Here is a 5,000-nt window from a genome sequence, read left to right as displayed (position 1 = left end):
AGTCAATATAAGATAATAAAATACTACACATTATCTGTTACAAATCTCATTTGACTGAACTAAACTGATGAATTCAATTCCATGTATAGAGGTTAATTTTTATTTTGTTTCTTGGAATAAGTCAGATTCACTAGTCATTTAGTTTAGATTATTTATAATCAGGAAGAGAACAATACAGTATTAGAACAATTTTAAGAGATTTAGTTAATTTCTTGTTCTAGAAGGAACAGTGTGATAGAAATGTATAAAGATAAGATAGAGGATACACATCAGCATCAGTGATATCATCATTAGCAAAATTACAAGTGGGCATCCTCAGTTTCTCAAACCAGGAGATTACCAGCCTGATATGTTGTCACATGGTGCTTGCAAAAAAAATTGCCACTGTGATGGGTATGGCATTCAGGAATATAGATGGAAGGCTACATCTAAAAGGTTGGATAAAGCATGAAGTTGTCTAACACAAATTTCAATATCTTCAAGACCCATACTACTGATAAAGAGCACCCATGCAATATTAGCTATCACTACTAGCTTATTTCAACTGGAAGGCAACTAGATAACAATGACTAAACTGTCATTGGACAGTGTAAAGTTAGGAAAGTCAGCATGACTGTGTTTTTCTGTTCACCCAAGGAGAGCAATAAATTCAACTGGATTGCTGGGATAAAAATGACAAAGATTGTCGATAAATATAGTGACAGTCTTTGGTGATGATAGAAATGACTGGACAAAGAGAAGACAATAATTGATTCAGTGTAGATATTTAATTCAAATTATTCTTTTAAACAGATTTATCTCACAGAATCCATAAATATATACTTGAATATGTTAGTGATATATTTTTTCTTTATAGGATACCTGTACCTATTACTAGATTTTTAAATTCAGAATAGTGGTACCAGTTTTATCAATGCGGCTTTATTAGACTATTTGCAGTGATAACTATTGTGCTTATTCTTATAAATGTTCATGTAGATTTTTGATAGGTATAAGTATATAAATATTTCTTAAGTTTGCAGATAGTGCTACAGCAATTGCATTGTAGTTTGCAAGACATGTGTCTAAAATGTGTTGTAAAACCCCTCAAAATCTAGAAAATTATCATATGAATAGTGATATATCTTGATTGGTGAATCTTTATTTCGTAGTTGTTTTTGTGGGTTTATTTACGGAAGACTTTAAGTTTAAATGAAAAAATTGTTATGAATGAATGCACTTAACTTCTTGTGTATGCTTATGATTTAAGACCGTATGTAAAGTGTGACAATTGTTATTCTTCGTGTATACTCATATACATCATTAACTTGTTGCATGTAGGGAAAGAGTATCAATAATGGGGTTCCTGAGAAAAATATGCATCAAGTGATCAATAGACCATATTGTCGTGATGAAGACTCCGTCCATATAAGCACTAGCTGCAACGATAAAGAAACGTTATTCTTTAAAAATGTTTTATTTTCCCATATAATTAAAAGAAAACACTTGTCTGTTTTTGTAAGCTTATTAGACACCAGATTTCTAATTGGTTCTGTTAATGCTTTTTTTTTTTTTTTTTTTTTTTTTTTTTTTTTCTTTTTTCTTTTTTCTTTGAGATATAGAGGAAAGATAAAGAACCTTTTAACTCTTCAAGGAATTTATTCTGGCTGAATTGTATTTGCATAGAATATGAGAAAAATGAACTGTATACTGGGAAAAGAAGAACGATTAATGACAAAATAATGAAAAAGAAATAAAGAACAAATTTGTAGATAAAAAAAAGTGATGTGTAACAGGCAAGAAGTTGAAACAATAAAATCTTTAAGAAAAAGTTATGAACAAATGCAGTAAAAAGTGTCATACTTGTTGACATTTCTTGCTCAAAAAAGTTTAGATGGAAAGTTGATGAGAATTGCAGAAGGGAGGAAAATGGTTTGAGTCAAGTAAAGGGAGAAATCAGAGAGAAAAGAAAAGAGAGAGAAAAAAAAAGATTGTGGGGTAACTGTTTTCAAAATGAATCGGTCTAATTCGGAAACAAAACATTAATTGAAGAACAACAAAAGAATAAGAAGTGGAGCTAAAATGTAATCCATCTTATAAGTAGTAATAAAGTTTGGCCAAAAAAAATGAAAAGGTGAAAAAAAGAAAGAAGGATGAAGAACCAAAGTGGTAAAGGATAAGAAGCAGACAAAAAGAAAACACGTTAAGCCGACGTTGTGATATTATAAACATCATCGACTTCGCCTCATTAAGCAAGTTTGAGGTCCAATAATCCGTGTTCCGGTGGCCCAATATCCGGTCATTAAGGAGCTACTGAATATAACCATAATCAAGATACCATAATGCGTTAATTCACCGTCTGCTGGAGAGGAGGCGAGGCTGGTGGAAGAGGGGAGAGAAGAAGGGAAATGAAACTAGAAGGAAAAACGCGAGGAGAAATGAAAGAAAATGCCATGCAGAAGGAAGAGAAGTAAATAGAGAAAGATAAGAAAGTAAGAGAGAGAGAGAGAGAGAGAGAGAGAGAGAGAGAGCAAACGAATGAAAAGAAGAAAGAAAGAGAGAGAGAGTAAAGGAGGAAAAGGAGGAAGAGAGAGAGAGGGAGGGAGGGAGAGAAGATTCTAGTCACTAAATCATTTCCTTGAGCCCGAAAAATCCATTTTAATATGCGCCCTATTATCCACACCCAGGCCCTTGTTTCACGGAACGGTGCCCTCCCCTTTGACTGACCGACGACGATAACTTTAATTAAAACTTAATCAAACTACGACGAAAATAGAGAGGAAAAACACCAGCCGAAACTTGCGCCCGTTTCATGACTGAGAGAACCGCCTAATTAGATTCTCGCGTAATCTACCGGCGATGGAACCGGTGATACTGAAGGAGAGGAGGGCCTGCTGGTGATGGAGGAGGGGGTGGGGGTGATGGAGGAGGGAGGAGGGGGTGGGGGTGATGGAGGAGGGGTGGGGTTGAAGGAGGAAGGGGAGGGGTGAGGGAGGAGGAGTGGGGGTGATGGAGGAGGGAGGAGGGGGGGGGGGTGAGGGAGGAGGGAGGAGGGGGTGGGGGTGATGGAGGAGGGAGGAAGGGGTGGGGGTGATGGAGGAGGGAGGAAGGGGTGGGGTTGAGGGAGGAGGGAGGAGGGGGTGGGGTGAGGGAGAAGGGGTAGGATTGAGGAAGGGGTGGGGGTGTGGGAGGAAGGGGGTGAGGGTGATGGAGGAGGAGGAGGGGCTGGGGTTGATGGAGGAGGGAAGAGGGGTGGGGGATGATGGAGGAGTGAGGAAGGGGTGGGGGTGATGGAGGAGGGAGGAAGGGGTGGGGTTGAGGGAGGAGGGTGGGGGTGATGGAGGAGGGAGGATGGCGGTGGGGATGAAGGAGGAAGGGGTGGGGGATGAGGGAGGAGGGGATGGGATTGAGGAAGGGGTGGGGGTGTGGGAGGAAGGGGGTGAGGATGATGGAGGAGGAGGAGGGGGTGGGGATGATGGAGGAGGGGATGGGGATGATGGAGGAGGGGGGTGAGGATGAGGGAGGAGGGGGTGGGGTTGAGGGAGGAAGGGGTGGGGGTGAAGGAGGAAGAGGTGGGGGTGAGGGAGGAAGGGGTGGGGATGGTAGAGGAAGAGGTGGGGATGATGGAGGAGAGGGTGGGGTGAGGGAGGAGGGGGTAGGATTGATGGAAGGGGTGGGGGTGTGGGAGGAAGGGGGTGAGGGTGATGGATTAGGAGGAGGGGGTGGGGGATGATGGAGGAGGGGGTGGGGATGAGGGAGGAGGGGATGGGGATGAGGGAGGAGGGGGTGGGGATGAGGGAGGAAGGGGTGGGGGTGAGGGAGAAGGGGATGAGGGACGATGGAGGAAGGGGTGGGGGTGATGGAGGAGGTGGGGATGAGGGAGGAAGAGGTGGGATTGAGGGAGGAAGGGGTGGAGGTGATGGAGGAGGGGGTGGGGGTGGGGATGATAGAGGAAGAGTTAGGGTCAAGGAGGAGGGGGTGGGGGTGATGGAGGAAGGGGTGGGAGTGATGGAGGAGGGGGTATGGGTGATGGAGAAACCAGGGAGTGATTGAGGAAAGGTTGAGAGTGATGAAAGAAGGCCTGGTGGTGAGGAAGAAAGGGTGTGAGGGAGTGATGGAGAAGCTAGGGAGTGATGGAGTAATGTTTGGAGGTGATGGAGGAGGCGTTGGTGGTGACTGGGAGATGAAGTCGAAGATGGAGATGGACTTCTGGAGGGGGGGGGTCATAATCAAGTTGTGGTGTTGGAGGATGTGTTGGGGAAGATAAAGGAAATGTTGGCGTAATGGGAAAAAAGAGGAGCACCGTAGATAGAATGATAGAGAAGTTGGAGATGGTGGAGAAGGAACTGGGGGTTGAGGGAGGGGCTGGAGAATGGTGGAGATGTTGGGGTAGAGCGTAGAAGAAGTGGATAAGAGTGGATGATGGAGGATTAAGATTTTTGATGGAGGAGGCCTGATGGTAGTGATGGGGATTAGCTGTGGTGGAGGTTAGTGGAGGAGAAGGTGGTTGTGGTGGAGGGTAATGGAGAAAAGGCTGATTGCAATGGAGGGTAAAGGAGAGACAAGTAAGGATGAAATTAGAGAAAAGGAGAGAGAGAGAGAGAAATGGAAAGAAAGAAAAAGAAAGAAAGAAAGTAAGAATGAAAGAGTGAGAGGACAACTGACTTATTACGAAACTAAATTCAAACAAGGTAAAGTTAACGAAACCGAAAGATGATACATTCGTGCTGTTGTTGTTGTTGTTGTTTTGTCTCCGTGTATGAGGCAACAGATATTTGTGCAATGTAAGGAGAATACCTCGCTCAAAAGTAAGCCTGCATAGAGTCTGGTATATTTCCGTGTGCGTTCTGAATTCACACAACAGATTGGGGAAAAAACTGTAAACATGCACATATATTTACATTCATATATATATATATATATATATATATATATATATATATATATATATATATATATATATATATATATGTATGTATATATGTGTATATATATATATATATATATATATATATATATAT

The 5,000-nt window shown here is 42.2% G+C and overlaps 1 protein-coding gene across 2 annotated transcripts in view; it reads left to right on the top strand.

Moving 5' to 3' along the window:
• rempA (intraflagellar transport protein rempA) overlaps positions 1–1,451 on the top strand; it is a 22,074-nt gene extending 20,623 nt beyond the window's left edge. For both annotated transcript variants that reach the window (XM_070144008.1, XM_070144009.1), the window contains exon 26: positions 1–1,451. This exon is cut by the window's left edge and continues 2,221 nt beyond it. The gene's annotated coding sequence lies outside the window, so the exon portion shown is untranslated.
• Positions 1,452–5,000: the final 3,549 nt, after the last annotated feature.

The sequence above is a fragment of the Penaeus vannamei genome, chromosome 31, assembly GCF_042767895.1.
Source record: "Penaeus vannamei isolate JL-2024 chromosome 31, ASM4276789v1, whole genome shotgun sequence".
In the NCBI taxonomy this organism is placed as follows: domain Eukaryota; kingdom Metazoa; phylum Arthropoda; class Malacostraca; order Decapoda; family Penaeidae; genus Penaeus; species Penaeus vannamei.
This window is presented reverse-complemented; position numbering and strand designations above follow the sequence as displayed.